This window comes from Panthera leo, chromosome B3, assembly GCF_018350215.1.
Source record: "Panthera leo isolate Ple1 chromosome B3, P.leo_Ple1_pat1.1, whole genome shotgun sequence".
NCBI classification, from domain to species: Eukaryota; Metazoa; Chordata; class Mammalia; order Carnivora; family Felidae; genus Panthera; species Panthera leo.
The window spans coordinates 91181584-91206474 of NC_056684.1; the positions used below are offsets into that span (position 1 = coordinate 91181584).

The 24891-nt window shown below is 33.6% G+C and overlaps 1 long non-coding RNA gene across 1 annotated transcript in view; it reads left to right on the forward strand.

The window, feature by feature from the left end:
- LOC122221311 overlaps positions 1-7642 on the forward strand; it is a 116332-nt gene extending 108690 nt beyond the window's left edge. Inside the window, exon 3 of the long non-coding RNA XR_006203154.1 lies at positions 7520-7642. This is a non-coding gene — a long non-coding RNA (uncharacterized LOC122221311). The remainder of the gene's footprint in view (positions 1-7519) is intronic.
- Positions 7643-24891: the final 17249 nt, after the last annotated feature.

A 24891-nucleotide genomic window follows, 5' to 3' on the forward strand; every position in this document is an offset into this window, starting at 1 on the left:
ACCTCATATAAATGGAAGTATACAGAATTTGTCTTTCTTTAATGGATTTTTTTCATATAGCATAATGTCCTCAAGGTTCATTCATGTGGTAGCATGCTTCAGACCTTCCCCTTGAAGGCTGAATAATATTCAATTGTATGTACATACCACATTTGGCTTACCCATTCATCTATCAATGGGCACTTAGATTGCTTTCACTTTTTGGCTACTATGAATAATGTTGCTCTGAACGTGACTGTACAAATATCTTTTCAAGACACTGCTTACAATTCTTTAGAGTACATACTCAGAAGCAGAATTCCTGCCTCATATGGTAATTCTATTTTTTTTGAAGTTTATTTATTTATTTTTGAGATCGGGAGAAGGGCACAGAGAGAGGGAGAGGCTGTCAGCAGAGAGCCTGACATGGGGCTTGATCAGGAACTGTAAAATCATGACTTGAGCCAAAGTCAACAGTTGTGCAATTAACCCACGAAGCCACCCAAGCACCCCTGGTGATTCTATTTTTAATATTTTAAGAAACTGCCATATTGTTTTCCATAGCAGCTATACTATATTTAGAATCCCACCAACAGTACACAGAATTCCAATTTTGCCATGTCCTTGCCAGTAAATGTCACTTTATTTTTTTTAAGTAGCAGCCATACAGATATGAGGTAGTATGTCATTGTGGCTTTAACATTTCCCTAATGAATAATGATATTGAGCACCTTTCAAATGACTGTCAGCCATTTGTATATTGTTCTTGGAGAAATATTTATTCGACTTGGTCCATTTCTTAGATTGTTTGTCTGTTTTCTTTGAGAGTTGTAGGACCTATTTATATATTCCTATATATTCCTATTCCTATTTATATATTAACTCCTAATCATACATAATTTGCAAGTATTGTCTCCCAATTCATAGGCTGCCTTTTTACTCTTTTGATTTGCCAACCAGCCTTGTAAATTTACTTAAAAAGTCCATAGTTGCTCTCTAACTTTGTTTTAAATTTTAGCACTCTGGGTATGCACATATATAATCACAGTGTTGTTTTTCACATTCAAGATGTTACATATTTTCGTTTGATATTGTGTCAAATTGTGTTACTTAATTCCTCTGAATAACAGAAGTATTGATAAAAAAAAAGTATTGGTAACAGGAAATATTTTGCTGATTGTAAAGAAGTATTTCAAATATTTTCCTTAGAATAATTATTTGCCATAATTTTAAATACTTTAGAACAATTTAAGATTTTTAGAAAAGTTACAAATGTAGTACAGGATTTCCTATATAAGTAAATATACTGTTATATCTAAAGTTCATCCTTTGTTTGTTTGTTTGTTTGTTTGTTTGTTTAGAGCCTTAGGTTTTAGCTATTAACCTTTTCTTCTGCTCCAGGCACCAATCTAGGACACCACAGTACATTTAGTTGTCCTACTTCCTTGGACGTCTCTCATTTGTATTAGTTTCTTAGTCTTTCCTTGTTTCTGCTGTATGTTTTGAGGAATTCCGGTGAGCTATGTTGAAATATAAGTAAAGGCATATTAACAGTTTTAAGAGTTGATTTGAGCAAAATTTGATTAGAATCAGGTAGTGCCAAACCAGAACTTGTTTGCAGCACTCCACTGACAAGAGCCAGGGGAAAATATACAAAGCTTTCTCTACTTATGATGGGGTTATGTCCTTATTGATAAACCTATGGTAAACTGAAAATATTCTAAGTCAAAATTGTAACTAATAGAACTATTCTACCAAACATCATTGCTTACTTAGCCACGCCTACTTGAAACACGCCCACAACTCTTAGATTAGCCTATAAATGGGCAAAATCATATAACATAATGCTTGTTTTATAATAAAGCACTAGATATCTCATGTAATTTATTGAATGCAATACTGAAAGTGAAAGAATGGTTGTACGGGTACAGGATGGTTATAAGTGCATCACTTGTTTACTGTCATGATTGTGTAGCTGACTGGGAGCTGTGGGTCACTGCTGCAGACTAGCATCGGAAAAGAATATCCTCTGGCATATTATTGGCCCGGGAAAGAAATAAAAAAATCAAAGTAGTTTCTACTTAATGCATATTGCTTTCACACCACTGTAAAGTAAAAACAAACAAACAAAAAATCCTAGGTTGCACCATTATAAATCAAGGACTATCTATATAGTGAAATTGCAAAAACAAAGAAAGTTACTTGATTGACTCTAGCTTAAAACATAGTTGGTTGTTTGTGATGGTTGTCCTTAGCATTTGCCTTATTTGGGAAAGCCTAGTTGACTCTTTCTGATTGGTTGTCCTCAGGTTTTGATTTCTTAACCTTGAGGAATTTACAAACTTAGGTTTTGGTTTGCCTACATGGGCCATCAGAGCATTGAAGCCACTTCCGTTTAATGACTCCTTGTTTAATTAATTTAACAGGTGTTATGTAGAATGTCCCTCTGTTGGGAATTGTCTGATGTTTTCCTCATATTTAGACTGGAGTTACTGGTTTCTGCAAGGAAGACCACATCAGTAAGGTGTCATTTTTTATCAAGTCATGTTAAGGATCATACCAGCAGCTACACTGATCCCTTTGATACTGACTGGTTACCTGGTTGAACTGGTACCGGTGAAGTTTCCCTACTGTCCTTTTGAAAGCAAGTCACTTAGTACAACCCACACTTCATTGGTGACGAGTTATGATTTATCTCCTTAAGGATTAAGTGTCTACATAAATTATTTGGAATACAGATACATGGAAAATTTATCTTTTCTCCCCCATTTATTTCTTATTCAATTACTTATTTGCATTAGAATGGACTCATGGATATTTTATATATATATATATATATATATATATATATATATATATATATATGTGTGTGTGTATATATATATATATGTATATATATATATATGTGTGTGTGTGTGTGTATATATTTAATGTTTGCTTATTTTTGAGACAGAGAGAGACAGAGCATGAACGAGGGTCAGAGAGAGAGAGGAAGACACAGAGTCTGAAGCAGGCTCCAGGCTCTGAGCTGTCAGCACAGAGCCTGATGCGGGGCTCGAATTCACAGACCGTGAGATCATGACCTGAGCCAAAGTTGGAAGCTCAACCGACTGAGCCACCCAGGTGCCCCTATTTTATATTTTGAATCATAATCCAGTGCTAATGTATTTATTTTGTTCCTTAAGTTGTTACAGTTTTGGCCATCAGAAGCTTTTTCATTTGGTGTCTATGTCCCTTTGACATACCACTGTCATGGTGTGCGTGCATACATACATGCGTGTGAATGAGTATGTGTGCTAAGCTCTGTATCATCCTCTGGAACTAGAACCTGCTCCAGGCTCATCTTGTGCAGTTCCTCCTCCAGTCTTTGAATCAGAAGCCCTTATTTCTTCCTTTAGTGAATGGTATTAGAAACCATGATTGAAATGCTAAGTGTAATTATTGCTACTCAGTTTCTTTGCATCTAGGCCCTTTCAGTTGCTAATGTATGTATATTTGTATATCTATACATATTTCTGTATCTAACTGTATACATGTCTGTATACTGATTTCTTCCAATTCTCATCCATTACCCCATGGATCATTATAATCTCATCCCCATAATTATGTGTGAATTGCCCATTCCAAAGGTAAAAAACCTGATTTTCACCTTCTGCTATCCATTTACTTAATTGTTCAATTCCCATACACATGGATGGCACCGTCACAACTGTTAACATGTATCTCTGTGGGAACATTTTTTTAGCTAGATTACACTATATACAATTTCTTTTACCTTCAGTTTGAAAGATTCCATTCATTTACATGGTTATTTGGTTCAGCACATTTTCCTCCACCCACTTTATGAGTGTTATGGTCTTGTGTCCTCCCAAATTCATATATTGAAATCTTAACCCCAAGCATGATAGTATTGGCAAGCGGGGCCTGTGGAAGGTGATTAGATGATGAGGAAGAAGCCCTCATGAGTGGGATTAATGCCCTTACAAAAGAGATCCCATAGAACTCCCTGGCCCCTTCTACTATGTGAGGGTACATAAAGTCTGCAATCCAGAAGAGCTCCCTCCCTCCATCCTGTTACCTGATCTCAGACTTCTAGTCTCTGGAACTATCAGCAAAATATTTCTGCTGTATATAAGCAATCCAGTCAGTGGTGTTTTCTTACAAAGCCCAAATGGACTAAGGCAGTGACACTGTTAAAGGTAGTTGAAATACCGTCAGCTTCTTTTGTCATCTTCTGCTTTCTATTCTAGGAATCCCCAACCTCCTAAGAAATGTTTTTAAATATTTTTATACATTAAATTTCAATGTGTTTGAGAAAGGCATAATGTCAGCCAGCTGCAATTACACATCCTAGAGAATACTTTATCCTGTCTGAAAGTTCTCTGAGCTCTCTCTGTTCAACTCTTCTCTTCTCCCCCTATACCTTTGACACACTAATTTTTTTATTGTATCTATAGTTTTGCTTCTTCCAGAATGCTATATAATTGCAATCATATAGTGGATACTCTTTTTTTAAATTTTTTAACTTTTTATTTTATTTTTAAGAGAGAAGGACTGAGCATGAGCAGGGGAGGGGCAGGGAGAGAGGGAGACACAGTCTGCAGTAGGCTCCAGGCTCTGAGCTGTCAGCACAGAGCCCGATGTGGGGCTCGAACTCATGAACTGCGAGATCATGGCCTGAGCCAAAGTCGGACGCTCAACTGACTGAGCCACCCAGGCGCCCCAGTGGATATTCTTTCACATTGACTTCTTTCATTTAGTGATATACGCTGAACAGTCATCCATGTCTATGATGGATTGATCACTCATTTGTTTATTGCTGAATAAATCCCATTGTATAGATGCCACACAATTTTTTTAAATCCATCTTATTAGAGCATATAGGTTGCTTTAATATTTTGGCAATTATTAATAAGACTGCTATAAACATTTATGTGCACTTTTTGTGTGTGGATGTGGGCATGGTTTTTCAAATCAGTTTGATAAATACCTAAGAGTGTAATTACTGGATGATAAAGTAAAACTATATTTAGCTTTGTAAGAAACTATCTTCCAAAGTGACTATACAATTTTGCATTTCTACAAGCAATGAGAGTTTCTGTTGCTCCACATATTCAAGGGTTTTTGTTTTTGTTTGTTTTTTTTTTTTTTGCATTTTGATCAGTGTAATAGTTATTTACCAGTACCTCGGTGTTTTAATTTGCAATTATTTAATGATATTTGAAGTAGGTAATCTTTGCTTCTTTGACATTTGTATATCTTCTTTGCTGTCTGTTCAGACTGTCTTTTTTTTTGACTGATTTTTCTTGCTTAGTTTTATGAATCCTTTCTATATTTGGATATCAAGACTGCTAGCATATAAATATATGCTTTTCAATTATTTTCTCCCAGTCTGTGGCTTGTATGCATTTTCTTAACAGTGGCTTTGGGAATACAGAAGCTTTTAATATTAATACAGTTTTACGTATATTTTTTCTTTCATGGATTTTACTTTTGATGTCACATTTTAAAACTCATCACCAGGGTGCCTGGGTGGCTCAGTCTGTTAAGTGTCGGACTTTGACTCGGATCTCGATATTGCAGTTTGTGGGTTTGAGACCTGTGTTGGGCTCTATGCTGATAGCTCAGAGCTTGGAGCTTGCTCTTTCTCTGTCCCTCCCCTGTTCTCATACTCGTTCTCTCTCAAAAATAAACATTAAAAAAATTCCTTATAAAAAATACTCATCACCAAACTCAATATCAACTAGATTTTCTTCTAAGTTTTCTACTAGAAGTTTTATAGTTTCACATTTGTCATTTAGATCTCTGTTCCATTTTGAGTCAACTTTTGTGCAAATGTCTAGGGTGTTACATATTTTGTAGATATTGTGGCACAATGTTCATTTCTGTATCTTTACTAAGAATGTTAAAACTAAACCTCATCATTCTTATGCTTTATCTACCACTTGTTTTCATCTTGGATGTGGATATTTGTGAATGATTTTTACTGCTATATTCATGCATATATTTAGCTTTTAGTTTTCCATTTTATTACTATATTTTTTATTAGTTTTCAGACCATGAATATTCTTGCCTTATATAATTCATTGGGATAATATCCATCTTTTACTCAATTAATAGATTTTGTATAAGCATTATTCTGTGGCTATTTCTATATTTTGGGCAGATTTTTGCCCATTGATTTAATTTCTCTGATCATTAGAGGCCTTTTCAGTATTATATTATGAATTATATGTTTGCTTCAAAGAATCAGTAAATAATTCAGATGCCACTTTATATTGCAAGTTGAAGACAAGAACCTAGGTTGTCTTAATTTCACAGGGGTATATAAAATGGGTGCTAGTCCATATAATTTCAGCTTATACTGCCAGTGGCATGATTTCAAATGGAATGGGAAAGATTCTGTCCTTAGCTTGTAGAGAAAAAAGTATACCCAGTATAGTAAGTGGTTATCATAATGGCTCCACTGAACCACATCTTCTGTCCACATGTATGTGCATTATAACAGTCGTGGGCCCCCTTTTGAAGAAATAATTATTCATATTCTTGAATCTGTACTAGTTGAGACTTGTATGGGCCAATATGATATAGAAGAAGAGATGTAGGAATCCAGGAATCTAGGACACACGAGACATTACTTCCTGTGCTCTTGTACTCCTGAAAACTTGAGAACACCATGTGTGAAGTTCAGTCTAACTTTAGAAGATGAGAGGTCCTGTGGCAGGGAATTGAAGCAACCAGCAGGAGGCACCTGGGCCTTCCTATTCAGCCTATCCATAATGTGAATATAGTCACATGAGTGAGTTTTCAGCGCTGTAACAGTGCTGTCCACTACACTTTGCTCTTATCCATCATCATCTAATAAATCCACAAATGTAGCCACTTTTCTATATTTTCCATAGCTTCTTCCATCACCATAGATGTTACTTTAGCATTTTCCAGAATGCCCTCACATAGAGATCACAAAATATCTTCTTTTTGGATACGCCATATTGTTCATTCAGTAATACTGAACTCATAGCCAAAGCAGTATAACTCATGCCCAAAGGAAGCTCATCTAACACAAATATTTTCTCCATAAGGCAAATCATAGCTTTCTTGTGTCCAAAAATGTTACACAGAACTTCATCACTATGGTTGGTTGTCATTTTAAATAGTTAAATCACCAAAAGGTACAAATGTGTGATAAAGTGACACCAGATACTGGAAATGACACTTCTTGTCAATATGAGAGCTGAAACAAGAAGGTAGAGTGCAGCCATGTGCATTTCTGGGTACTCACATTTTTCAGTTCTGAGCATGTGTACTAGTGGCTACAACAGTGTCTCAAGGATTGATTTGAGGCTTACCAATAAATTATAGCAAGTAGTCAATTCTCAAATATGGAATCCATGAATAATGAGGATTGACTGTATATGAATTATATATGTACATCTGTATATAAAAATGTCATTTAGCAAAGAAGGAAACAAAGTTGCTGGCTATGAAAATTCCCACGTAAAGTCACATAAGGTGATGACACTTGGCCATCTTGTTTCAGACTCCTGCAGATGACCAGAGAATAGAGATGACAGGCAGCAGTGCAATGTGGCACAAAAATCTCTGTCTCTGGGACCATTCGAAGAGTTCTGAATCACAACTTCGGCACCTGTTAGTGGAGTAGTCTCAGGCAAGTCACTTAACATCTGAACCTTGCTTTCTCTTTATAAAATAAAGAAAATAGAATCTATTAGGAAGAGTTCTTTTTAGGGTCTAAAATTATATTTCCCCCCTAGGAACAGTGGTTCAGCATTCCTAAATTTTATGTTCATGGAGACTTTATAGAATAAAACTAGTATAAATAATGAAAACTATATCTGTGTGTGTTTGTGTCTTTGTGTTTGTATGCCACATTGACAAGATATTTTACAGCCACACAATGGAACACTGTTCAGCTGCAAAAAAAGTACAGATTAAATGCTCATTACCTACAGACACATGCTCAAAAACATTTTGCTAAGTGAAAGAAACCAGACATAAGAAACTGCATATTCTATTATCACATTTACATAAAATACCCAGAAAAGGCAAATTTATTGAGATTAAAAGTAGATTAATGGTGGCATGGAGCTGGGGGGCACGAGTGGGGATTAGCTGTAAATTGGCATGAGAAAATTTATTGGAGAGAAGGAAATGCTCTGAAAGTGATTTGTGATGATGGTTATACCACTCAAAGTTATTAAAAACTTTCATATAAGTGTACACTTGAAATGTTTGAAGTTTATGATGATACCTGTTATATATCAAAACTGTTATAATAAGGATGACTCATTTTTTAACTATTTTATTCTTGGGGTAGACCTAACTTGTAATCACCTCCTTGAGTTCACAAACTGTTTTTCTTAGTTTTTGAAACTGTATTTATTGACTGCTATGCTATACATCTCTCATCCTACCTGACTTTCTACATCACTATTTCTTCCCATTACTAGCACATTTGATGCCAAGGGCACTGTAGTGCTTTAAAGTCCAACACAGACCTAACAATTTGATCCTGTCTGTTATCATCTTATTCATGTATCAGTTCACTCAATAATCATTGCCTGCTGTGTTCCAGCACAATACTAATCACTAGATATGGAATGTTAACTAAAGCCAGCATAGAACCTATCCTCTTGGAATTTATTGTGGAGAAGCCTTTTCATTCTGGATTGGGCTAGAATGGTTCATTGCTCAAGAAATTGGAATAATATATCTAATTCCTTTCTAGCCCACACATACACTCTAACAAAATTGAGTTTTCACTCCACTTAAATAATCATTTTGAGATGAAATGGACTGAAAAGAAAATGATAGTGATACCATGAATTTCTCATTCAGTGATCTTCCACCACTGGACCTAAGTAGAACATTCTACGTTTTCTGCTTTCTTTATGTTAGTAAAGCTGGCAGAGGTTGTGATAGGACTATTATTTGGCTTTTGGACCTCAAACTATAACATGATTCTGTTTCTTAAAGTGGCCTTTCCAAGGTTATATTTGGACTCAAATCATCTGGAGAGGTAAACAGTTTGCTGCTTTAGCTCCTTGCTAAGATTCAGTCTTTGGTAGTGCTTTCCATAGAGACACACATATAAAAGTTCTTTCATTCATCACAAGATGATTTTTATCTCATCCATCCTGCCTAAGACTGTTGACAGTTTTGCTGATACTGCCTAGGTTATAAACACAGATTACTGGATACACAAATCAATTTCTTGCTCTGAAAATTATAAATTTAGTCCATTATATTGCTTAAAATGCTACAAAAACAGAATCAATGATTGTGATATCCTTCTCATTTCCTTGGAAATGTTTGTAGATCTACAGATCAAGATACAGAAGGACCCTGTGAATCACCTTTGTTTTAATAGCATTTTCACAAATTCAAAGGCAAGAATATCATCCTGCTATTGTACTTGTGGAAAGGTCTGCCATGCCATATAATTGTTCTTGTTATGTTTTCTTTTATCTCAAATTTTGCTTTCTGATATAACATCTGAGCGTCTCTTACTTAGTAATTACCTTTGTTTCAGAAAATTCATGAGATTTTCACTGCATGAAATAGCTTCTAATGAAGCTATTTTCCTTCTGTTCGTGAAAATCTATAGGTACCTCTGGGCTCTCAGAGGAGGTGTCTAATGCAGTCTGCTGTTGTGATCAAACTACTTTTCAAGGTGGCTGTACCATTTTTGCATTCCTACCAGTGAAAACTATGGAATTCTCAGCACGTAAAAAAATCTTCCCAACGTCTGCACTAAATAATGGCAGAGTAAATAAGTTTTAAAATCTCCTGACCTTCTTCCCTTTTTAAAAGTCCCTATCTTAGGTACGTTATGAGATACGGCAGAGATAATACCCACTTTTCTTATCAAGTACTCTTAGCAAGATATATGACCTCCCGTACTATATAACTAATCATATTTTTCAAAACTCCTTGTAGGTAAGAGTAAGCATGTACCTAAATTCTGTCCAATGTTATGTAAGCCAAGGTGACTTCTATCAGTTACTTACCTCAAGAGATATTTTTCCTTTCTTCTTGTCCCTCCATTTTGCTACCTCTAAAATTGATGCAACATCTTAGATCATCTAATTTAGAACTATGTTTTAGGATTGCCTGAGTGATTATCTGTTGTTTCTTGAGAATATTCTGAAGTAGAGTCACCATGTTAACCTTGGATGGCTTGCCTCCAGGTTGATTTCAATGATAAAAAAAATATCAAAATAAACTTCTATACTGTTTAAGGCACTGTTATATATTTATGTTACTCACAGATAACCTCAGTTTAGAATTTTAGGAATAATTGAAGGTAATCATTATTCTTAAAATAAGGGAAAATAAATTCACTTCTCAAAGCTAAAGTACCAAAACAGCATAATGAATCTTAGTCCAAAGTAAATGTTAATGGACTTTACTCATCAGAATTGGAATTTTAGGAAAAGGAAAGTCATAGAGGCAACCACTGGTATAACTATGGGAATCTAGGCAAATAACAGACAGTGGTGCAAATAAACTAAAACATAGATTATATATATATTGATAAAAGAACAGCAACAAACAACTAAATTAGCCTCTTTGAGTCATTTATTCTTAAGATGTTTAAAAGTTTCACCATGGTTGGATTACTGGTAAAACAGGGTTGTGACATCTATCACATAAGGAAATGTTTTCTACCTATTATCTGTCATCTACTCATTGTCCTTAGCACAATGCTTAGAATATAATAAGTTCTTAATGTGAATCACTGTTATATTTTTTACTCTATGTCATCCTGTGTTCCTTTTGTAGTAACACTACAAGATTCATGGTTTTATCTCTTAGGATACTTCGAACACTATAGTGGCTTGAATGATCAAAATAATTACTATAAAATTTAAAAGTCCTCTCTTCTTCATTTTTTGCTTTTAATATTACTGAGAATGCCTTAATGGGATTAAAAATAACATGATTTTTAAAAATTATGTGCTATTTCATAAAACACTCTTATGTACAAATGTAACCGAGACTTATAAAGTTTATGTTTGTAGCCTAAACTCCCACATTATTTTAGTTCAGAGGTACATCTGCAGACTCCAAATAGTTTAGTTATAGGCAGCTGTATTTACTCTACATCACGCTTTGTTTCCTTACTTTCCTTCTTAATATATTTCTTGAAGTGACGTTTTTAATAAATTTTCCTTTATGTCAGAAAATACAAAATTATTGGGTGTCATTTTAGTAAGAGCATTTACAAGTTTGCTTTTCTTTAACTTTTTTATTCTTCTTAAATTCTCAAGTCATTGTGTATAAAAAAATGAAGAGGCATGTAAATATATAAGGATTCCTGTAAATAAGTGTTCTTACTGCATACTACACATGGTTTGCCAGAAGGGATTATTTTTAAGATAGAGAAGGATAGTAAATAATAGTGGCAGTTCAAATTTTGTACCAATTTCACCTTCCATTAAAACTGCATTATTATATTTATATGATTTAGTGGAATTGTCTTGCTGTAAAGAGGCAAACACTCTTCGATGGTTAGACTCTGGCTGTGGTTGTCAGCTTTAACCACTCAGATGACTATGGGTTGTATAGAAGCCAATATATCATGATCTGCTTAAATCACTATTATTTCCATAGCATTTCTGCTATGAGAGTTTGCTGAAGCTTGGGAAATAGGAAACTTAAATAAGCTGAGAACAAGTTGAAAAAATGAAGTCATTTTCATTTCTATTATCTAACCAAGTGATATGGATATCCCAAAATTAATATTCTGATTGAAAACACTTGATGTTTAATCTTTTTTCCCCCACATAGAGAAAAATACATTGAAATTTCAAAGAAATATTCCCTTGATATTTATTTTTATTAGATTCAGCACTGGCTAGAATTTAGGAAGCCTGGGGGTGAAAAAATAAATTTTATGAACTATAAGCTATATCTGCTAAATAACCTAGAGCTACTTCATATGTTTTTCACTGTGAAAATAGTATTTCTGAAGTTGTCACTAGTCTAGAACTTACAGGCTTACTTTGAAATTCTTCCTTTTAAACAGACAGTGTAGATCCAGGCAAAGATATGGTAATATCTATTAAAACATGTTACAAATGTTTAGAAAGCATGCATTGAAGGCTTTAACATGAAACAATTGCTATATTATAGTATTAATAGTAATGTTAAAAGACATTTAAGATAATAATTACAAGAGTATTTTTGGCCATTTTAAGTATTTTTGAAACCAGAAAAAAGCATATGATTATACTTCTCATATAGGGTTGTATATGAGATTTCAATTGTACGTTTATCAGCTCTTAGTCAAATCTCTTTGCCTTTTATAGTAAACTATCAAGATATTTACTAAACTAGTTCATAGAACTAAATACTTAATAACTATTATCTCATTTAGTCACTTAGCAAATATTCCTTCATCATATAATTCCTAGGAATTGTGGCAGTGAATAATAAGAGGTAGTTTTATAAATCTTGCTTAGTTGGCAAGAAAGATAATAAACACATCAACAGCCAAGTAAGACTAATTTATGTACTTACAACTGTTATGACACAAATAAATGTATGCATAAAGGCTTACAATAAAACACGCATGTCTTTATTTACCATGGATCATGGTAAAAATTTTAAAAAAATCACCTTTTCTAAAAAGTGTTATTTATAGATTTTAATAGATTTAATGTATTATTCCAATAATGTACTGCATATACAAGTATTATGACATTCCTTGGAAACGATGTAATTCATCTTAAAAAGATGAAATAATTAGCCAATACTTATTCTAATTTATTTAATACTTAATGCAATTATCTGGATTTTAGTTTAGCAATTTAATCCATGGGAATATATTAAAGTTTATTGAGGAAAAGAGGAAAAGAATGAAACCCTTCAATAGTGAGCACAGAACAAATACTTACATTTTCTCCCCTCTGTAATACTGTTTTGTGAAAAATTTGTATGTATTTGATTTGTGGAGTTTTCTTCAGGGCAGGACAATTATTTCTTGTAGGAAATGTCCTCATCTGTCTTTCAATTTAAGCTTAATTTATTTACTTTTTGAGAAAATTCAAGTATAAAATAGAGAAAACCATACAATTAAATATGAAATATTGGAATATTTGAATTTATAAATCAAATTTTGAATATCTAAATTTATTTACATTTTTTCTTTTCCTTCCAAAAAGAATGTCATAATAAGTGTATAAAGTCATAATTATAGATTAAGCTTTTATATTTTGTCTATGAACATCTATTTCAGAACAGCAAACAAAATATATTGTAAATATTGTCTTCAATTATTTTCATCTTAAAATATCTTTCCAGTTTAAAGTTTTAGTAAAAGGTAAACAAAATATTCATGGATAGATGTTAGATAAAGCATGATGAAATGACACTGTTTAACTTTCATTTTGTATAATACACAAAAGATTTTCACAAATTTGTAGGAATTTTAACTTTGTAATTTATGAGTAAGATATTTCTAAAACATGTCCTGTTTATCTCAGCTCTTGTCAGTGTTCCTGTCATTTAGTAGGCATTAATTACATAATTTCTAATCATGTAATAAATTAATACTCAGGGCAGTCAAGAATGTAATACTTGTTCAGTCAAGAATGTAATACTTGACTATTAGAGACCAAACTATATACAGCATAAGGAAGCATCTTCTCTATTCACTTAGCAAATGGACTTACCTTTACCTTTGGTGATTATAGGTATATAATAAACAACTCTAAGAACAGAAATGGGGTTGGGATGACATAACCAAGGGAATATTATTTCTTAATTAAGGAGTATATAGATATCTGTATAACTCAAGGAAACAAATATAATTGGAAATATAGTAGGACGAATTTTGGCTCCCATCATTTCTGCCACTTGCTGGTACTTCATGAATATATTATGCTACATAGTAGAAGAAATATTACAGATAAAAATAAAGTTACTAATCAGTTGATCTTAAAATGGGGAAGCCATCTTGGATTATCTGGTGGGCCCAAGGTAATCACATGATCCTTTAAAAGCAGAGAGTAGAAGAGGAAGTCAGAGAAATTTAAAGCATAAAAACAATTCAGTACATCCTTATTGACTTGATATGAGGAGGGAATTTGATTAAAGAAATGAGTGTTCTCAGTCCTACAACTATAAGAGGCTGAATTCTGCCAGTGAACTTGAAAGAGAACCTGAGGGCCAGATGAGAGCCTCAGCCATGGTTCATTCCTTGAGAATCCAGTCACACTGTGCCAGACATCTGACATAGATAAACTGTATAATAAATGAGTGGTGTTATAAGCTGTTGACTTGTTATAGTGGCAATGGAAAGCTAATTTAGTTATGTGTGATTTAGAACTAGAAAGAAAAAAGGCTAGAGATCAATTTAAATGAAAGAACTAGGGGGACACCAGGGTGGCTCAGTCGGTTAAGCATCCGTCTTCAGCTCAGGTTGTGATCTCTCAATTTGTTAGTTCGAGCCCTATGTTGGGCTCTGTGCAGACAGCTCAGAGCCTGAAGCCTGCTTCGGATTCTGGGTCTCCCTTTCTCTGCCTCTCCCCTGCTCACAGTCTGTCTCTCTCTGTCTCTCAATAATAAATAAACGTTAAATGAAAGAACTAGGAATAACTTGATTCTCTTTATGATATTTTTTAAAGGTTCATTGATTTAGAGAGAGAGCACACACAAGTAGGGGAGGGGAAGAGATAGAGGGAGAGAATCCCTAGCAGCCTCTGCACTATCAGAGCATGGTCCAAGTAGGGACTCGATCCCACCACCTGTGGGATCATGACCTGAGACGAAATCAAAAGTCAGATGCTTAACAAACTGAGCCACCCATGTGCTCCTAAGAGATGATTTAAAAAGCAAAAACAAAACAGAAAACTTTATTCCAAGAAAAACAAATACAGAACAAAATGTAAGTCAGAGGCTAGAGAATGGTAATAATGCCACTGGAGTTTCAACATGGAGAATTTTGTAACAAAATTTTCTATTTTTCTCAACGCAGTTATGAGGAAAATGGGAAGCAACCATGTGATGACAAAGATTTATACTATCAAAGAAAAGACAATTTTAACATATTAAATGGTATGTATGGGAATTGAAGTTTTAAAGTACTCATCATATGTGAGTGGTGTTCATTTTATCTAAACTTTCTCAACACTAGAATCTTGGCCATAATTACAATTAGGTCCCCTCAGTTCAAGTGCTACTGAACAATTCTGGAATATTTATACAAAAATCTCAACATTAATATTTGAGACAGAAATATATTATTACAAAGAATTTTAAAATGTTTTCTGTGGTAAATTATTAGTTTAAGAATACCTTTGTTAATCATTAGCTTAAGAATACCTATGTCATATATACATACAACACACATGTCTATGCACATATACATATGTAGCAGGACACATGAAATACCACTTACACGTATTAAATATTTTGTACTAAATAACTAACCTCCTATACATACTAAATGTTTTGGGAGTATAAATATTTTCATGTATCTTTTTCAAATATTTATTTACTTGATCTGTTAGAAAAAACATATTTGATCTCTCATCCTGAAGTCTTTCTTCCACCTTAAATTTCCTACAAATGTGTTAATTTTACTGTTGGACAAATAAGTTCTGAATACTAACAGTTCTCCAAGGATTACTTTGGTTGCTTGAGGTACTATAGTGAACATGGGGCTTAAAGTACAGAAGAAGTTCCTTCCTGCAGCTTATAGTTTACTAAAGAAAAAGATGTAACTCAAGTAATCATGCAAATTAATATGAAACTACAATTGTAAAAGATTGCTATAAATAGGAATATAAGAGCAATGTAATGAGAAGTTTTACCTAGTTTATGAAGATTTTATGAAGAGTTAATATCAGAGAATTCATTTAAATATATGTAGGAAATAATGAGGTGAAGGTAGGGAAGTGAGAGGATCTCAGGCAGAGGAACAAGCCTATATAATTACTGTCAGGGATGAAGCATGAGCATACTCTGTCTTGAAAGAAGGCCTAGCATCTGGTATAAAAAAGAGGGAACTTTATTCAGGATAACCTGGTGAGTAAATTAGAGACAGATTATGCAAGGGTCCTGTAGATCATGTGGTTCGGTTTTTTATCAGATTTAACATAAGTCTGGGGAATTGAAGTAGGGGTAGATTCAAGGGTTGTCCAAAGAGATCCAGTGTGTATTTCTAATGCCATGTGGAGGAAGAACCAGAAAAATCTAGTTATTCTCCTTCCACGGTTGGCCTTGCCTTTTTGTCAAGTGATTTAATGATTTTGTAATGTTTCTTGAGGGTTTAATGAATTATGCTTAGCCACAGCAGAAATGGGTTTTGATCATGTTCTTTGATATAGGAGGTTTCATCTTACTCCATTCTGATCTTGGTCCAGTGGGCACTGTGCCAGGCTTCTTACGGGTGGTATCTGCATAGTTTAAGTTTGCATGCACAGCCATTCTATTCTCAAAGTGATATGATATTTCTGGGCAAACATACATAACATATATGCATGCATATATATGTATATGATGACGTGGAATTATAATAAATAATATAAAAGAGGCACAAAAGATGGGTAAAAGAACTAATGAGGAAAATAGAAAATATATAGAAATGTGTTATACATAAATAGAACCATAGTGATAATAACACTAAATTAAATGGTCTAATGAAAAAGAAAAAGCAGAGATTAGCAGATTTAAGAAAGATCCTTTTTTGGCTATCTCCAAAAACCCTTTATAATATATATACATAGATAAATAAAAACTAAGTAATGGAGTGTGTGTGTGTGTGTGTGTGTAGTGAAACTTCTTTTAAAAAAAAGCCAACTTGTGTGGACTGTGTATTATCAAAGTAGACTTCAGATCAAGGAATATTATCACTGAAAAGACTATCTCCCCATAATACAGAATCAAGTGAACAAAAAGATATATGTATGTAGCTAATAATAGAGTTTCAAAATGCATGATAGAACTGAATGAATAGGAAAATCTATTGCAGTTGGAAATTTCAACATTCTGCTATCTAAAATTATAAAGCAAATTAATACTACCATAAGCTTAGGCTAATTGATATTGGTAAAGTAATCCAGCATACTTTCAGAATAAAATTTTCTGAAAAACAGTATTATTTTGAAGAGCATAAAAAACATACACAAGAATAGTCCTTGTGGTGAGCCATAAAACAAGTCTCATTAAGTCTGTAAAGATTGAAAGTATACAGGGAGCGCCTGGGTGGCTCAGTTGGTTAAGTGTCCAACTTTGGCTCAAGTCATGATCTCATGGTTTGTGAGTTCAAACCCCCACAACAGGCTCTCTGCTGTCAGCTCAGAGCCTGCTAGGGATTCTCTGACTCCCAATCTCTCTCTCTCTCTGCCCCTCCTCCAATCACTTTCTCTCAAAAATAAACATTAAAAAAGATTGAAAGTATACAAAGTGTCATTTTCAAAAAAGAACTAACGTAGATGTCAATAGCAACGATAGTATCTGGAAGATGAAATTAATAAACCACATGCTTCTAAATAACACCTAAATCAAAGAAGAAATTACAAGGTCAATTTGAAGATAATCTGAATTAAAATAAATTAGTGTTTAAAGCAGAAAAACCACATGATCATATCAATTGATCAAGAAAAAAGACATTCATTTATGTAAAAATTCTCAGCAAAATAAGACTAAATAGAAAGCAAATTTCTCAATCTGATAAATGATCTATGAACACCTTAATGTTGGGGCACTCAGTCAGTTGAGCATCTGACTTTGGCTCAGGTCATGATCTCAAGGTTGGTGGGTTTGAGCCCAGAGTCGGGCTCTGTGCTGACAGCATAGAGCCTGGAGCCTGCTTTGAATTCTGTGTCTCCCTCTCTCTCTGCTGCTCCCTCGCTCATGCTCTCTCTTTCTCCTTCAAAAAATAAATACAAAGACATTAAGAAAAATTAAAAAAAAAAAAGAAAACCCTAATGCTAACATCATAATGGAAAACACTTAGTGCTTTGCTCCTAAGATTGGGATAAATGAATTGTGTCCACCCTCAAAATTCCGTCTTCTGATACATTCTAACTTCTCAGTTAATACTACTTTTACTGTTAAGAATAATGATGGATGTCTATCAAGTCCTTAAATGTATAATACATACAAATATTAGCATTTCAACTGCATTTATTTACATGATTCTTATAATAACCTACAATATTGTAATATCCATTTTGAAAATGAGAAATTTGAGGTGCCCAGGGTTTAAGAAATGTTTTTGGTTGCCACACAGTTACTGACAGATTTGGATTTCACACACAAGAAGAAATTTAAACTGGATTTTACACTGAAACTGAGCATACATTCTTAATATGAGTCTGTACTGATTCCAATAGTAAGGCTCTTTACTATAATAAAATAGATAAATGCTTCAAGCATTATTCTGGAAGATTAAGAACAACAAAAGGCATTTAAATTTCAGAGAAATGACAGTACTCGTACTTTAAGTAATAACATATTAAGTATTATAAATAATTTGGTACACTATTTTTTTTAATTTTATTTTAGAGAAAGCATGCGAGGGGGGAGAGATGTAGGGGGAAAGAGAGAGAAAATCTTTCTTTTTTTATTTTTTTAAGTTTATTTTTGAGAGAGAATGAGCAGGGAAGGGGAAGAGGATCTCAAGTAGGCTGCACGCTGACAGCAGCAAGCCCAATATGGGGCTTGAACCCATGAGTCATGATATCATGAGCTGAGCCAAAGTTGACTGCTCAACCGACTGATCCACCCAGGAGCCCCAATAATTTGGTACATTATGAAAGATTAAAACATAAGAGCAATGAAAATTAAATAAATTCTAGATACTTATGCAGATGTTCATATATAAAAACACCCCACAATGTATCTATATTACATATATATGTATATAATATATATAATATATATACATAAACTTATATACTAAAAAGAGAAAATTATAATTCCCTCACTTCTAATCAATCCGTCATTATCAACGTATTATTGTTCCAGTTACAAATAATTGATAAAAATCTCAAAAGAATAGCATTATGCTGATTCATGAAAGCTGTTACATTTTATAATATATAAGGAAATGTGTGGTGTATTATTTACATATGAATTAACAAAGTTTACCTACCTAAATGAATGTTTATTTTATATATTCTTGGGATTTTTTTTTTTACTAAGAAGGACAATGAAAATTTCTACAGTATGGAATTATGTATTAATATAACTCTGAACCAGTTATTTTGAAACTTTAAAATCTTTTGTTAGGGAGAAGTATAATTTTTTTCATTTAAACTTTATGCACATGTATTAATTTCCTTGGACTTTCCATAACAAAATACCATAGACTAGGTGACTTACACAAAAGAAATTTACTTTTTCATGGAAGCCTGGGTGGCTCAGTTGGTTGAGGGTCTGACTTTGGCTCAGGTCAGTTTGTGACTTCGAGGCCCACATTGGGCTCTGTGCTGACAGTTCAGAGCCTAGAGCCTGCTTTGGATTCTGTCTCCTCCTCCCCTGCTCACTCTCTCTCTCTCTCTCTCAAAAATAAATAAACATCAAAAAAAATTGTTTAAAGAAATTTACTTTTTCATATTTCTAGAGTCTGGAAAATACAAGATCAAAATTACAACAGGGATCAGTTTCTGGTAAGACTCCTCTTCCTGGCTTTCAGATGGCTACCTTCTCACTATCCTCAATGCCAAAGATGGAATCCCTGATGTCCCTTCCTCTTTTATAAAGATGCTAGTTCTCTCAGATCAAGTTTCCAGCCTTCTGACCTTGCTTCTTTAAAGATCATAATTCCAATTCATGGCGAGTAGGGCTTCAACATAGGAATTTTGAGGAGACAGTATTAAATTCAGTTCATACATAGCACTAGGTTTGGCAAAATAATTGATTTAGCCTATGGATAATTAATTTACAATAATATCACAATATAGCTACAATCAACTGTGCAGATTCTTGTTAAATTCAGAACTAGAAGCAGTGACAGTCTTTATAAAAATTTATATAAGAAAAAAAGGGGAATATGGAAGATCATTAAAATAAATGCTATAGGACTTTTATTTAAAACATAAGAAAAAGGAAAATTATTAGTTTGGGGCAGTGAATTAATTGCATAAAGGAAATTATAAACTTATTTCATAATGCCAAGGCTAATGTGAACATATCTAGATTTTATTATAGCCTTAAATAAAATAGCAAAAAATGGAGACACCAAATATTTAAAAATAGAGTAGTAGCTAAAGAAAGACTGGTACTTTGGGGCGCCTGGGTGGCTCAGTCGGTTAAGCGTCCGACTTCAGCTCAGGTCACGATCTCACGGTCCATGAGTTCGAGCCCCGCATCGGGCTCTGGGCTGATGGCTCAGAGCCTGGAGCCTGCTTCCGATTCTGTGTCTCCCTCTCTCTCTGCCCCTCCCCCGTTCATGCTCTGTCTCTCTCTGTCTCAAAAATAAAATAAACGTTAAAAAAAATTTTTTTAAAAAAAAGAAAGACTGGTACTTTCAGAAGATAAAATAATATTAACAAATTAAAATTTACTTATGAAATAATATTTATTCAACACGAGAATATTAAGAGTATGTATTATAAAAAAATATGTTATCTTTGTTATAATCCATGAATGTGACTAAATTTATTTCATCAAATTTACTAATTATGTTGAAGATGATCTAACCTAAAATACGTGTTGTTGGATTACATCAAATTTGCTTTGGGCGGTCCTGGGGAACACCAGAAGAAACAGGCAAAATCTTCAGGAGTAGCTGCAGACATTGATTACTTATAAAAAATCTTTGTACATACAAAACTCTACAAGTAAAATGGTACAGCGGTAGCAAATATTATATATGTTATAATCGTTATTTTTATGTGTAAACTTGGCTATACTATGATACTGTGTTTTTTTTTTTAATGTTTATTTATTTTTGACAGAGAGAGACAGAGCATGAGCAGGGAAGGGGCAGAGAGAGGGAGACACAGAATCAGAAGCAGGCTCCAGGCTCTGAGCTGTCAGCACAGAGCCCGACACCGGGCTCGAACTCACCGACCGTGAGATCATGACCTGAGCCGAAGTCAGACGCTCAACCGACTGAGCCACCCAGGCGCCCCAGATACTGTTTTTTTTTTTAATCTCTCTGTGAATGTATATTTTTACATGTGATTAGTATGTCATTAAAAAGATGTTAAGTAAAATAGATTACCCTCCATAATGTGGATAAATCTCATCTAATCTTTCTTCGATCTTAGGAGAAAAGTATGTGGTCACGGAAGGAAGATGAATTCTGCCTTCAGACTTATTGGACTCAAAAGTGCAACATCATCTCTTCCCTAGTCTGCTTGCCTGCCCTGCAGATTTTGGACTTGTTAGATTCTACAGTCTCGTGAGCCAATTCCTTAACATAAATTAATCTTTTTTTTTTTCTTTCTCTCTTGCTATAACTGTATCTATGTCTATGCCCTTATCTATTATCTATCTATCTAATTTCTTATTGGTTCTGTTTCCTGGAAAGCTCTAATTAATACATCATGGTTTTCCCCTCTAGTTTACCTGAGTTATATGGAAAGGTGAGTATGTGTGTGTGATTGTGTGTGTGCATGTGTATGTGTATGCACACACGTGTATTATACTGGTGAAAACACTATGGGATATTTATATTATTTAACACTTGATGTAAAGTATTATGTACTTTTTAACTCCTCAGTTTTTTAGTTCTATGTTAAATATCTATCACTGTTTACTATTATGACTAGTAACAGTACTAAAAAGTTTAAATATAAAATGATAAAAGTGAATGCAGTGTTCATAGCAAACTAGTAAGCACACTACCAACTTTCTTTCTCTTAATTAACCTGTTATCAAGATTATTATCTGTGATAATTTGAATGTGGCTTTATATTATAATGTAACTTAGGTGCCAGATAAATAAAAATAATAATTAGATAATAGACAGGCTTGGAAAATATCTGTTAGTCAAGATGTGAACAATTTAATACCCGGCAACAGTATACACCATTAGATTATGTGAACACACACATATCTACATGTATACACACATGCACATGAGCACACACAACCATGATATAATTCATCTAAGAATTGAAATATATTACAATTATAATTTTGATACCACAGCCTTTGACAAACTCTCTATATAAACCATTCCAGGAAGACTCTTATAAGAATTCAGGAGAACAAATCAAATATAAAATGTCAGAATTTTTCCTTTATCTCTTGGAGGACTTGCAAAGTCAAAGGCTCTGTGACTAGCCTTCTACCATCATTGTTGCCAACACTTTATTCCCCAATATCATAAGAAATACACTTGAAAATTTAAAACATCCAAGTGGATTAATCTACTGGATCATATTTCTTAAAAATCATTGCGTTGGCCTAGCCATGCCACCAAAATCTACAAAATATTACCCACCCATATCACCTTGGTTCCAAGTTTATAGAGCACGGGTGAACTTCCAGTTTAATTTCATTATTACACTGTAAGTAATAGGACACTGCATCCCATGCCTGGGGCCCATTATCAAAAGAACTTTTCATAAAATCTACATTATCCTCTGTCGTATATGACAAACTGTACAAAAGAAAATGTTTTGTATAATTATATACATGGGGTTTTGAAGTGTTTTGAGTGTGTGTCCTATATTTCAACTATCTGGGATTTAACCATAAGCTCAGATGGAGTAAGGTGTAACATCCAAGCTTTATCACTTGACCTTGATACAGATAGTTTGTTTACAGAAAATAAATAAATTGGTAGGTATCGATTTACACAGGACAAGAAGAAGTATGTTTTCCTTAAATGAACAGACTACTATTTGATTATGATCACTTTATGTGAATAGAGTTCATTCAGAATGACGGAGTCCACACAACAGTTTTTACTTCTTAGTAGACTGAATATGCTACAAAATAGTTACCAAACCCTGTAAATCAAGGCATAGGGTATTATCTCTGTGAAATATTGTTTATTTTAGTAGATAATAGATTTAACCTTGAATATATTTTACACCATAGAGATATTCTTTTCCACTTCCCCTCAAATATCTGCTCTCATAGACTTGAAATGCTTCTTAACCTCTTTTGAAGCAGAATTAATACAGAAACTTTACCAAATTATGTTACTCATTTTTCATTGTCTGAATTTTTCCAAAGACCGTCATGTCAGTTTAAAACATACATCCCATTCACTATAATACATAACATAAATTATGGTACAATAATTATTTATACTGTTGTTGTCTGAAAAGGAGTATCTCCAAAAATTAAGTCATAGTCACCTTTCCATGTTGATACTGCAAACAGTTTATCTATTACCTCTAGAGTTCATTTTATTGGAATTTCTAATTTTAACAAATGCTTACTTATCAACACACCGATTTTATGCCCCTATTAAGCTTCCATTCTATAGTGCAAAAGAAACCAACCTAGAATCTCGTATATAAATTCACATCCAACTTGGCACGGCTATAGCTTGGAATACACTACTGAAGAAGCTTCTATGTGTTTATTGAACTATTTCATGCTATTTTGCTGAAGTCATGAAGAAATCAATTGCATCACAGCTGCAATACTTGACCCTAAATGTGTAGATGATGGCAAATAGCTTGCAACTAGCTATGCAAGGAATACGTACCTAATCCCATAAAAGTCTTAATCAATACAGAATACTTAATTGGCAGATGTTGTAAGACATTAACACTATCTGTACTTAATAGTCTCATTTCATATATTTTCAGTTACTTTCCTAAGTGCAGCTAAATTAATTACAATGATTACATTAAGTTCCTTATCTTGCATTAAGAATAAGAGCCTGTTTCAGTTTATAATAATGACTATCTGGGCCTAGAAAGATAAAAAATAGCTTTACTCAACTGGAGTTGATAGATGGTAATGTTTACTAATTAAGTAGTTTTGAAAGGGAGGGATTTTTCTTCAATGAGATAGCATTAGGAAAAAAATGCTTGTTTAAAAATAAATATTGCATATTTTTTTCTTTTTTAAAAAATTCAGAATGCATAAGTAAAAAACAATAATCACCCATAATTCTACCCCCTAGATAATCACTATTGAAATCTAACTGTGCCAACTTCTAGAGCACTGCTTGCTGGGTTTACAGTTTGGAGAGCATACTTAAGATTAAATTGCTATTCTAATTTTTCACTTAAATAATGAAAATAGTTGTTATGGATCTCTGTAAATACTAAAGTAGTTCACATTCAATAAATTACTTTTTTTATGTTAGCATGGTTATATCACTGAAAACTTATATTGTGGATGGCTTTTTCACGCATTTATCATATGTAGAATAGATAATCCAAGGGCTACCTGCAGAAAACACCACAATTGTCAAAGGGGAAAAGTAAATAGTTTTCCTTTTTAAAAAACAGGGGCATCGTATCAACAATTTCAGATGTGGTAATCCCTATGGTAGCAAAAGAGATGGCATTAAACAAATAAGGTAACTACTAAAATTCCTTATTTTTCTTTTCTATCATAACTTCTTGTTTACAAGTTATTTACATTTTTCAAATTTCTCATTTACATTCTAGTTAACATATGGTGTAATACTGGTTTCAGGAGTAGAATTTAGTGATTCATCACTTACATATAACATCCAGGGCTCAACACAAGTGCCCTCCTTAATGCCCATCACCCATTTAGCCCATCCCCCCCCCACCTCCCTTCCATCAAAACCCTCTGTTGTCTGTAGTTGAGTCTCTTATTGTCTCCCTCTTTTTTTCCCCCTTCTCCTATGCTCATCTGTTTTGTTTCTTAAATTCCACATCTGAGTAAAATCATATGGTATTTGTCTTTCTCTGACTGACTTATTCCACTTAGCATAACACTCTAGCTCCATTCATGTCATTGCAAATGGCAAGTAATATTTTAAAA